The following is a 13,489-nucleotide window of genomic DNA, read 5'->3' on the forward strand; positions in this document are numbered from 1 at the left end:
ATACCGTATATATGTACATATGTATATAGAAATTCAACTAATAAAAGCATACATATGATTGTATGTATGGATTGTGAAATAAATATGATTCCTACCCGTTTTTAAAATACCATGACATGTGTGTGTTAACAAAAGACCTTTTAATCGTATTTAGCACAAAGGATAAGATAAATCCGCTATAAGCTGTACCACAACTAAAGAAAAACAAAAAAATTTTATGATTTTTTAAGGTTTATTTGAAAATTTTCTAACTACAATTCAAAGATAGACTCTATTTTAGGATATATTTATAGGTTTCCTATCAGATGTATTATTTCTTGAATAAAAATGATAATCATATATAATCATAAGTAAAAGGAAGTTATGGAAGGGGAAATATGTTATTAACACTGCCAAACTTACAGTATAGAAAGATACGAAATTTAAAAGTTCGATGATAGACAAAAGTCCGTGTGAATTTGTTCTACAGACAGATTGTGTTCTTTCACTTCTAAAAATCTTCTATAGATATAAGACCATCAGAAAGTCTTCTGTGGGCAGAGAACTTTCCAAAACGTACATAGCCAGGAAAGCATCCGTAGATCTTCAATAAGGTGTTTCTGAACACTTTCCCAGCATAGTGTTCTCTATAATTTCTTCGATGAATTTCTTAAGGTGTATTTATGGCCTAAATGCTCTCTATGGTTTTTTTTTCATACGGATGACCTTCATAAGCTACTCTATAGATACAGTGTGCGGCTAAAGTTACTATATGATGTAAAACAATTTTAACTTCTTTGCTTGCGAGTATTTAACTTTTTCTTTTTTCCTATTTCAGAAATTAAACTTGGGAGAATATTTACAAATGGAACGCTATACAATTGCGCAAAGAACTAAGATTGTTTTTCTATTCATTGAAAATCATCGTTCGATAATTAACACTCAACGTGCATACAGAAGATTTTATGGTGTAAGAACTGCTCCAACAGGTCCAACCATTCGTTCGTTGGTGAATAATTTTGCTGAATATGGGACAGTAGGAGATTCAAGACGTACGGGCAGACCTCGAACTGGCAGATCGGCCGAAAATATTGATGCTGTGCGACAGAGCGTCGAAGAAAATCCGGAGACATCAACGAAAAGACGATCTTCCCAGTTGCAGCTTTCTGACCGCACTCTTCGGCGAATTTTAAAACACGATTTGCACCTCTTCCCTTACAAAATCCAACTAGTCCAAAAACTAAATCCTGAGGACTTCGTATTGCGCTTGGAATATGCTAGAGCAGTTTTAAATCTCGTTGATCAAAATGAAAATTTTTTGTCAATTTAATAATAACCGACGAAGCGCATTTTCACTTGAACGGTTTCGTAAATAAACAAAACAACAGATTTTGGGGATCCCAAAAATCTTCATCAGAAATCTTTACACGCAATTCGTGTTACACTCAACAAAGTTATGGAAAATGCCATAAAAAGAAGACATTTTTGCGTTAGAGAAAACAGTTCTCATTTAACTGATATTATTTTTCATAATTAATGTAAAAAAATAACATAAAATAAACTTTCTTTTTATCATAATTTTTTTTGTTTTTTTTTCATTCCATTCAATAGTTATTTACAAAAACAAATCATATAGTTACTTTAGCCGCACCCTGTATAATAAATTCTTAAGGTTCCCTATAGATAGACATCCTTCTAAAGGTCTTCCATAAGCAGATCTTCTTAGGGTATTTTATGGACAGACGACATTTTAAAGGTCTTCTAGCGACAGAATAATCTCTAAAGACTACAAATAGAAAACCTTCGAAAAGTCTTCTATAGACAGAGGACTTTCTCAGGGTCTTCTATTGACAGATGACCTTCTAATGGTCTTCTAGTAACAAAATACTAAAGATCTTCTGTAGACAGGAGACCTTCTAAAGGCTCTCTATAGACAGAAGATTTTCTAAAGGTCTTTTATAGGCAGAAGACCTGCTAAAGGCCTACTATAGAGAGATGATTTTTTAGAAAGGTTTTCTATATAAAGATGACCTTCTAAAGTTCTTCTATAGATAGAAAAACTTCTAAATGTTTTCTATAGACAGGATAATTTCCCTAGGTTCTCTATAGACAGAAGACATTCTAAACATCTTCTACAAACAGAAAACCTTTGAAAAGTCTTCTATAGACAGAGGATTTTCTAAGTTTCTTCTATTGACAGATGACCTTCTAAAGGTCTTCTATTGACATAAGACCTTCTAATGGTCTTTTATAGACAGTGGACCTTCATAAGGTCTTCTATAAACAGAAAGCTTTTAAAGGTCTTTTATAGATAGAAGACCATCTAATGGTCTTCTAGTAACAGAAGACCTTCTAATGGTCTTCTAGTAACAAAAGACCTTCTAAAGGTCTTCTATTGACAGAAGACTTTCTAAAGGTCTTTATTGACAGAAGACCTTCTTAATGTTTTCTATAGAAAGAAGACCTTTTTAAGGCCTTCTATAGACATAAGTCCATTTAAGGGTTTCTATAGACAGAAGGCCTTTACAAGGTCTACACAGAAAACCATCGAAAGGTCTTCTATGGATAAAGACATTCTAAAGGTCTTCTATAAACAGAAGACCTGCTAAAGGTCTTCTATATACAGAGGGCTTTTTAATGGTCTTCTATTAACACAATACCTTCTTAAGGTCTTCTATAGACAGAAGGCATTTAAAAGGTCTTGTAGAGATAGATGACCTTCTAAAGGTTTTCTATAGAGAGAGGACTTCTTAAAGGTCTTCCATAGACATAGGACTTTTTAATGGTCTTCTAGTAAGGTCTTGTATGGACAAAAGTCCACCTAAAGGTTTTTATAGACGGAAAGACTTTAAAAGATCTACACAGAAGACCTTCTAAAGGTCTTCTATAGATAGAGGGCTTCTAAAGGCATAGGACTTTTAATAGTCTTCTAGTTACAGAAGACCTTCTAAACGTCTTCTATTGACAGAAAACCTTCTAAAGGTCTTCTATAGATAGAAGATCTTTTAAATTTCTTCTATAGATAGAAGACCTTCTAATAGACAGAGGACTTTCTAAAAGACTTTTATTGACAGAAGACCTTCTAAAGGTTTTCTATGGACAGAAAACCTTCTAAAGGTCTTCTATAGACAGAAAATCGTTTAAATATCTTCTCTAGAGAGAAGACCAGAGAAAAAGCTTTATATGGGTGTTCCCTTTTTTCTGGTCTTGTATAAAAAGAATAACGTATAAGGGTTTTGTATAGACAGATTCTTTATCTTATATGTATATATATATATATACATATATATATATATATATATATATATATATATATATATATATATATATATATATATATATATATATATATATTCTGACACCGCAGAGTGATAGAAGATCTGTCTATAGAAATGACAATCTTGGTCCGATATTTTCGGGTATGTAATTATGTTGAATATTTTGAATCAGGTAACGTCAATTTTCAATTATGTTATTTGAGCCATTTCAACATATCCTTTCAGAAATGGCATCTGTTTCTGCATTATATATCCTGAATATCCGTCATACATGATGCGCTCATTTTGTGGTTTGATTAGCATCAGGTCGCATTTTAAATGAACCCAATTGACTGAAGCAAATTAACAGATGTTATCACATGCATTGCTTGCCCTCGCCTAACCTACTTCACCTTATGGCAGCAGTCACAACAAAATGTCATTGACATAGTTAGCCTAGTGTGGTTAACTGGCTGTCTGGCTGTTTGGCTCGCTGACGGGTTATATTCAGTTTTTCCATTTCATTCCATATTTGACACATTTACATGTAAACGGTCCAGTTGTTTGTAATGCTCTTAAGTTAGCTTCAAGGGAGAAGAAAAACACTCTTTCAATGAATCCCATTAGAACGTAACTACATAGATATTCATGTTTACTACTAAAAGCGAGAGTGTGGTTGGGTGTGTATGTGCATCTTGTTGTATATACAAAGAAAAAATCACATTGGGGTTTGAAAAGCGTAGAGGATAACGATTTCTTAGGTTGTGGTTTCTTCTGTTTTCTACTTTTATACGTGTTTGTCTTTGGTTTACAGGGTATGTGGAACACTTTCAATTGAAAACATATGTATGTATATAAAAACAATATAATAAGGAGGTACACTGTCTTATAATCTGTTTTCTATGCATCCTTATGATACTGTGACACTTTGGCCACCTCAAAAATGCGGTGAAAGCATTGACATACATTTTGTAAAAGTAATGTAAATAACACCATTCTCCGCTCTTATGTAAAAAAATTGTATTGTAATGTGTAAAACAATAACTATTTTAAAATAATCCAATGTAAATATCAATCGAACGAAGTTGAGTATGCATTTAATACAATCTTATATATAACAAGTGAGAGAGGGCTATAGTCAGACGGGCCGACCATGTGATACCCTACACCAATTCATCGTGGCACTAGTTTTCTACAGAAATTATTTCATATCATTGCGACACGTTATATGTTATATTCTTTGTTTCATATTGGACAGACGCACAGTGGATCCACCCATTGGCCAAAAATAAAAAAATGAATGTCAAAATTTTCGTACAACATCTGGCAACACTGACAGGTATGACATGGACCTTTTTAAAAATATATTAGTTTTTGTTTCATTCGAACACGATCTTCTTAAGAATAGCTTCAAAAGTCGGAACATTTGACTAATACTTTTTGTTGTGAGTATAACCTATATTTTAAGTGCAAGTAAATATCTTAAAAATATCGCGAAACTAATACGTATAGCAAAATATTATAGTTGATTTTAAAGGAGGAGGTAATAGCTTAATTTTCATTTAAAAATAGTGTTTTAGCGTGTTGTGGAATTCTAGTTAGCTGCACATTTGCTTAGTGTATTTTGAAATGTCAATTCGATCATATACAAGTTTGTCGTAAGGTTTTAGTCATGATGCCCATCTAGTGTCAGACTATAAATGGTGGGTCGCTGACTAAAGCTGCCCTAGAATATGGTTTCTATGGATAAATTAGCGTATAACTCTGTTAGCATACCACGTACATCAACACAATTGGCATCAGTGGCAAAATGAAGAAATCTTCTTCCGAATTAGTCTTACGTTGGCGGTATGTGCCTTCCAGGAAGAACGCTATAAGACCTATATTAAAAATGTTACCAATTTTCAGACAAAAATTTTGATATTTTTAGTCTGCTAAATTGGTTGGATTTTATGTTGTTTTGGAAATTGTTCTGTTTCCCCAAGCCTATTTTTGCACCATAAGATAATCGGGCCCTTTGGTCATGTCATTTTGTATTAACGGCATAAAACAATTCTTACCGGGAGAATGTCACGGTCGTGGTTTCTTAAAACACTCTTCGCAGCAGCACAAAGCTGTAACCGGCGCATTGGCTTGATTTTTAGACTCTAAATATTTTTGGCCACTTTCTCCATACAAGTGGATCCACTGTGAGACGGCCCCTTTTGGCAACAAATACATACATATTTCATCAAAAAATTAATTTTAAAACTTGTAGAGAAGTTTTTCATGGCTGAGGGGAGTTGCCAACGCCGAATATTTTGATGTCCTGGCCATTGATTGTACCGAAGAACTTCCGAGTGCAGGGCGGACGTGCATACCACTGCACCTTCTTGGCTTGAGGCTTTCGAGGCATTCAATTACTTTAAGACCCTGAACTGCATTGTAATTGCAATCAATTAAAAAACCATGATTTGAAAACTTTTTTTTGTAGCATGGAAGGTAAGTGTACTTCTTTACAAACAAACAAAAACGATAAAGGATCCCACTTATATGTTACAGCTACGTTGATTTATTTTGCATCAAGGGAGTGGTCAAGAGTTGGTTTTCAAGTTTCGTTTTCGTAATTTGTTGGAATATGACCGAATATGTAACCCAGAATTAAAAATATCTAACAAAAATTAAATTTGGATATATTTCCCACAAATAATTTTGGTCAATTTTACCCACTAGAGGATGAATGATACCAAGCAACGGTCTTGACCGGCTTTAATATGGCAAAGCCCAGGATTTATATTGGTCGCTCTTTCATCTCAAGTGGACACTGATCTCCCCGTGGTGTCACCTGGGGAACTGCCTTTAACACCCGTTAAAGGTAGTGAGCTAACATGTGCCGCGCGTTCACCCATAAGAACGTTAAAAACTTGGGTTTGGGCGTCGGGCTAATAACCCCCGCCTAGAAAAAACAGCCTACTATGAAAAAACGAAAGAAAAAAACAAACCCCTCTAAAGTTGACGAACCCCGCAAACGTTTTAAGGAGCATGATCTGCGAATCTGCACCTGGAATGTTCGCACTCTTTATAGAGAAGGTGCAGTCTTCGCATTGCCAGACGTACTTGAAAAGTACAAGGCCGATATTACTGCCATACAGGAAATACGATGGAAGGGGAAAGGCGTCACAACAACACCTAAAGGTGACGCACTGCATTATAGCTGCCATGACGTAAAGCATGAGTTTGGTTGCGCATTCGTAGTTAGTCGGAGGCTAAAACATCTGGTATCAAGCTTCACCCCAGTGAATGAAAGACTTGCTGCAATTCGAATAAAAGCTAAATTCTTCAACATCAGCTTTATTTGCGCTCATGCTCCCACTGAAGAAAAGGACGAACATACCAAAGATATATTTTACGAGCGCTTAGAAGAAACGTTGCCCTGCCCATGACATTTTAATTTTAAATTTAATGCCAAAATTGGAAAGGAGAATATCTTTGGCCCAACAGTCGGGAAATTCAGTCTCCACAGTGAAACATCTGACAATGGTATGAGGCTGATAGACTTTGCAGCCGCAAAAAACGTGGTAGTTAGCAGTACCAGATTTAATCATATCGATATTCATAAGGGCACCTGGCTGTCTCCAGATCAAAGAACAAGTAATCAAATTGATCATGTTGTGATAGATGGAAGACATTCATTCAGCGTGTTGGATGTACGATCATTCCGAGGCGCAAACATTGATTCGGACCACTACCTTGTTGCAGCAAAGGTACGTACCCGTCTAAACGTTGTAAATAAAGCACGAACAGACACAACGCGGAAGTTGGACATCGATAGGCTGCAAACACAACATATAGCCACAGCATATTCCACTCAACTAGCCCAATTGCTTAACGCGAGCACTCCTTGTCCCGATAACATAACAACTCAATGGCAACATATTGCCCACTCCATGCAAACAGCCGCAAAATCCATACTTGGATTCCAGAGACCTCCACAAAGCAATTCATGGTATGACCAGGAGTGTCGTGCTGCTACCGAAGAGAAAAATGCAGCATATAGAGCTACTTTACAATCAGTAGCAACGCGTAGCGCACGAGAGAGATATCGGGAGAAAAGGAGAGAAGAGAAACGTCTTTTCCGCAAGAAAAAGAGAGAAATGGAAAAGCGGGAGTGTGAAAACATCGAGATGTACAGGAGCCAGAATGAAGTCCGAAAATTTTACCAAAGAGTGAAACATCAAACAGATGGCTTTGGTACAGGCACATCCTCCTGCAGAGACCAGCAAGGTAATCTGGTAACAGATACAGATAGCGTGCTCAGGATATGGAAGGAACATTTCTCCAATCTGCTGGTATCCAATAGTAACGAAGACGATGATGCCACAGATCCAATCCCATAAGATGGTATAGAATGTATACCGCCAGGCCAAGATGAGGTAAAAGCAGCAATCAACCGGCTGAAGAATAATAAAGCAGCAGGAGCCGATGGCTTACCAGCCGAGCTGTTTAAAACCGGAGGCGATGCGCTGATAAGGTGTATGCATCAGCTAGTTAGCACCATCTGGCAGGAAGAACGCGTACCCGACGATTGGAACCTGAGCATCCTATGTCCCGTCCACAAGAAAGGAGATAAGACTGTATGCTCCAACTATAGGGGCATAAGTCTTCTCCCTATTGCCTATAAGATAGTGTCAGGGATATTGTGCGAACGACTAAAGCCAATGGTCAACAAAATAATTGGACCATACCAATGTGGCTTTAGACCTGGCAAGTCCACCATTGACTAGATATTTACCCTGCGGCAAATCCTAGAGAAGACCAAGAGATGCAGATCGACACATATCACCTATTTCTCGATTATAAAGCAGCATTCGACAGTCCACTCCGAAAAATGGTATTCCATGCAATGTCTGAATTTGGTATCCCCGCAAAGCTCATCCGGCTTTGTAAGATGACTTTAACTGATACTAGGTCCTCAGTTAAAATTGGAAAGAACTTCTCCGAAGAATTTTGTACCAAAAGAGGTTTCAGACAAGAAGACAGCCTTTCGTGTGACCTATTCAACATTTTGCTGGAAAAGGTAATACGAGATGCAAATGTCAAAAGAAATGGCACAATTTACACCAATAGCCACATGTTACTTGCCTATGCTGATGACATAGACATCATGGGACGATCAGTAAAGGAAGTAACTGATACATTTAGGAAGGTCGAAGCAGAATCTGCGAAAGATGCTACTAAAAACGAAGCCACATCTCGTCAAACAAAAATAACACTATACAAAACGCTGATACTACCCGTGCTAATGTATGGCTCCGAAGCATGGGTACTTGCGCAAGCAGATAAGGCAGTGCTTGGTGTGTTTGAGAGGAAAATTCTTCGAAAGATCTACGGGCCGATTTGCGTTGACGGTGAATATCGACGTCGTATGAACCACGAGCTATATAAGCTATACAAAGACATGAATATAGTTAAACGTATCGAGATGCAACGATTGCGTTGGCTAGGCCATATCATGAGAATGAGCGATGATGAACCCGCTAAAAAGGCGTATGAATACATGCCACATGGCGGTGCACGCAGAATCGGCAGGCCTAAGCTTCGATGGAGCATAGAAGTGGATGAAGAAATGAAAAGGCGCGGTATTCCAAAAAGCCAAGCGAAAAACTTAGTTCGGTCTATGGAACAAATGTTCTGTAATGGCCAACTAAGTAAGTAAATATTATCCCACCATTATCAAAATTATTTGGTGTTGTCTAAAATTATTACTTACCTCTACGTTGTTTATGGTTACACTTCTAACACTTAAAACTGTGTGACCCATGTACATATTAGGCTGTAAATCTGTTATCTGACCACGTACATCAGCATATTCGGCATCAATGGAAAGGTCAAGAGTTTCTCTTCTAAATATAACTAACATTGTTTTAACATAGTTTCCAGGAATAAAGACATATTTATTTCACTAACAACTTTACCAATTTTCACACAAAAGTTTTGGTAAATTTAACCAGCTAAATATTATCTGATCATTACGTTAAATTGCAAGCTACTTCTCTGTCGTAAACCCAAACCTTACATAAAATTTCGCGCCGATCAGGCTACGATTGTGACATTCAGAGCCGCTACAAATTTCTTGAATATTGGTCCATAATTGCCGCCTGTAGCGTGCGTACAATTTGTAATGGACGGACAAATAGACGGACTGGCACACATCTCAAAATAGCTTTATCTCGTCGAGATATGAATTTTTGTATACCATATGGGGGGTCTACAACGAATATTTCGCGGTGTTACATGAACTTTTCCAAAAACAAACTTATAATACCAAAGCTGTGATGTTTGGGAATTTAATGTTGAATTTTTCTACACGTAAGTTTGTGCTCATTCTGACCACTGAATATTATCTGACCATCACCAAAATTAATAATTCTCTTTCTCTGTGGAAGCGCCATCAGCCCCGCAAAATTTCGTGACAAGCCGATCAAAATTTCGACCTGTAGCTTAATTATAAAAAAGGAAAATATGGTGTATTATTGACAATTGGAATATTTCCGCTGTTTGCTAACCTACACCAACCTAATTTGTATCATTGTAGAGGTGACATCTTCTACTTTCATCGTCAGGCTTTGGTTTTGGAAGGCCAACAGCCAAAGCTGTGATATGCGTCGTTACAATTGAAATCCCAAAGATAAAAACGTGGGTTGGACCAGCGGCTATTTCGATGTCTCCTTTGTTTGACTGTGATGGCCAATCTACTTTGCATCAATGGAGAGGTGATCTTTTCTTCTTCCAGAAGCGGAGATCACATAAGAATAAAACATTGTATTTTTTCTACATACATACGTTTTTCCCCGTTCCGGCCTCTGAATCTTACCCGACCATCATCGAAATCAAGAGCCCTCTTACCCTCTGAGACCCCCATCAACACCCAAAATTTCGTGACGATTTCGTGAGTTTTGTAGCCCCAAGGAAGACTAAATACCAAATTACAGAATTTTCGTTTTTATCATGAAGCTAAAACTTTTAAAATCCGTACATTGACACATACCGTTCTATGGGAGTTATATCAAAACGTGGTCGGATATATTCGATTTTCGATACCAAACACACTAGGACAATCCCACGGCAGCGGGTTCTCTCATACCGTTTTTCTATGTTGGGAGCAGCATATCCCGGAATACCTATTCCGGATTCTTTTGGTTCGTGGAGGAGGAGGACAACCTGGGACCAATATATTTATGATCGGTTTGCAAAATCCGCATCTTCACCCTTATCTAAACTTCGGTGATATGCGATAGATGTCAGGAGTAGGTGCATCTAAGTTGCTCTGGACTTGTCCACGCGAACACTGACCTCAGTGAGTCGTCGTCAGATTACGAGAAATAGCAGTATCTCACATTACGTGCCTAACATTAGCAAGCTTTTGGAAGGTCATAATCGTCTGGTCTTGGGGGACTTTAATGCGCATCATGAGATGTGGCATTCGGCCCTAGGAAACGACCAGAGGGGCACAGCACTGGCTGGGCAGATTGATAGCTCTATGTTTTGCACGGTAAATGAGGACTCTCCTACCAGAACTAGAGGGGAGTGTCACAGTTCGCCAGACATAACCATCGTGTCACCTGGTGTGACAAATGACGTTACCTGGAAGCCCGTCATTTCTCTCTAATCAGAACATATGTAATTGCCTTCCCATAATTGACTCTATAAGCAGACCACCTGATTTCATCACCTCTGAAAGCCGCACATTCTTCAAGTTATTTCAATCGACAGTTTGTCGAGGAATGACAGTGCGAAGAGAAGAGTACTACGTCGCATAAGATCTCTTCCTGCCAAAGATGAACCACCACAGTTTACAATAGATGATGTTGTGAATGCCATCAGGAACGCTAAATCATGCAAAGCGTTGGACCCTGATGGAATCTCCATGGTAAGCTGAAACAGCTGAATGAGCCGGGGCTGATATATCTCACTAAAGTTCTCTACCTGTCGCTAGCCACCCTCATTGTTCCCGAAGTCTGGAAAATGAGCAGGGTGGTCCCGCTACTGAAGCCAGGCAATGATGCCAGCCGATTCCGCTTTTGTCGCCTGTAGCAAACTCTTGAGGCCTTATTACTCCCCAGCGTCAGAAATAGGTATCTAGTTGCCTATCATCAGCATGGATTCCGTAAGCAGCACAGCACAACGACAGCGCTGCACTCCATCTCCACATATATTTGTCGAGGACTCAACCAGGAACGGTCATGTGATAGAACGGTGATGGTGAAGCTTGACTTATCAAAAGCCTTTGAGAGGCACTCCACGCTGTTTGAGGACATTGAACAGACAACCCTCCGGCCAAGTCTAAAACTTTGGATAATAAATTATATGTGTGGACGCCAGTCGCACGTGGAATTCAGGAACAAGGAGTCCAAACCCCGTAGAGTGAAACAGGAAGTTGCCCAAGGTGGGATGATATCTCCGGAACTGTTTAACCTATACCTTTCCTGTATTCCACCCCCTCCATACGTCATTGAGATCGTAGCGTATGCGGATGATTGTTCGATCCTGGCGTCAGGTACCTACCCTGATGACATCTATGAGAGACTGAACTCCTATTTAGCCGATCTTACCAACTTTTTCCACGCGAGGAATACGCAGATATCCGCAACAAAATCTACGGCCACTCTGTTCACCACATGTACGACGCAGTATAGAAGAGGGTTAAATGTGAATGTTGCAGAATTCCGACCACAAGCTGCCCCAAAATTCTATGGGTCACAGTCGACACTATCTGCGCCAAACTGAAATTCAGAAACAAGGTCCTCAAGTCCCTAGCAGGCAGCTTTTGGGGTGCAAATAAAAAAACCTTGTTAACCACATATAACGCCATAGGTCTGTCTGTGATAGAATATGCGGCGCCAGTTTTGTCTACATGAGGAGGCAAATATTTTCCCAGTACAGCAACACAATGAGATGCTTTTGTTGCAGTACTTGCTCTGGTGTTACAGTGAGAGCCATCCCAATCACCATATTCTGGCTAGGCCCGCCACACCCAGCCATATCAGGAAGAATATTCAACTCCTAGAGTAGTCTACCAAATTATAAAGTTCTGTCTTAAACATTGCAAGCAGTATATTGATTTCAACAGATGTACGGACAGACGAACATTGTTATAGCGACTTAGAATACTTTAAAGGATCTCCGACGAAGAGTTCGATGTGTTACAAACGGGATGACAAATTAAATTATGCTCTCCATATTATGGTGGAGGCTATAAAAGTGCGGCAGGTAATACTAAACATTCGTTGGCCGATTAAAAAAATACATACAATGAATGCCTGGATGAACATTTGAAAATTGTGTATGTCAAAATGGTCCTAAAGGCTTTATGTAGTCAAGCGCTCCAAAATATATCGGGCTTTCTGGCGTTGTGATATATTCCCGATAGAATTTTTATATCGAGAAAAAGTCCCTTATGATATAAACTGGTCCTAAGAAAATGTAAATTCACGTTAATGCGCGTATAACGTGCGTATGGGTGTTAGATATGTTTCTTTTAATTCGACTTCATACGTACCATTGCACTGAAAACAAATCCAATAATGGTCATTTCCAAAGAGTGTCGTTTATCAAAAGAAGTTCTTGCTTGGAAAAGAAACGTAATATCCTTGTTCATATATCTGCATATCTATTTAGGTTGTCGTCAAATACAAAAAAGTTTGCATTTAGTTGTAGAAAGAAATCCAAAATGTAATATGAAACTATACGACACTGCACGGCAAGACTTTGAGTTTTGGTAGTTGGAAAAGTTTTCTTCCAAATAAATTGTGTTATATTACTTTTCTTCAGTTACACTTTGGTTACTTTAAGAAAGCGTTTTGTGTGTTGATTTGTGGTGATAGTTCGTTGGTTAAGGGACTACAGTTATAGTATTTTGTTTCTGCCTCATGGCATACCAGCTGACCCCAATGTAGTTTTTTGTAGTAATGTTTTTTCTCTTTTCGTTGGTCGTATGTAATGATGATGAAGATGGTTCCATTTTTTCTGCTTTTTGATGAAGATGTTATTGTGCCTGCTTAGATTTTAAGATGGTAATGGGAAAAAGTTGTAAACGACCCCATCACCCAAATACCACTGATATCAGAAGTAAACGAAATGTATGTAAATGGAAAAGAAAAATGGTCTTTCAACGTAACGAAATATAGCTGTAAAACTTAAGTTTATTTTTATGATGATTTATTTTTGAAAGTAGATAAATAAAACATCTGCTTCGGCAATGAAGGTGTAGGTCT

The 13,489-nt window shown here is 38.1% G+C and overlaps 1 long non-coding RNA gene across 1 annotated transcript in view; it reads right to left on the reverse strand.

Moving 5' to 3' along the window:
* LOC141405343 (uncharacterized) overlaps nt 1–13,489 on the reverse strand; it is a 161,525-nt gene that overhangs the window by 69,412 nt on the left and 78,624 nt on the right. The window lies entirely within an intron of this gene.

The sequence above is a fragment of the Musca autumnalis genome, unplaced genomic scaffold, assembly GCF_047663935.1.
Source record: "Musca autumnalis isolate F117 unplaced genomic scaffold, ASM4766393v1 scaffold_5, whole genome shotgun sequence".
Lineage (NCBI taxonomy): Eukaryota > Metazoa > Arthropoda > Insecta > Diptera > Muscidae > Musca > Musca autumnalis.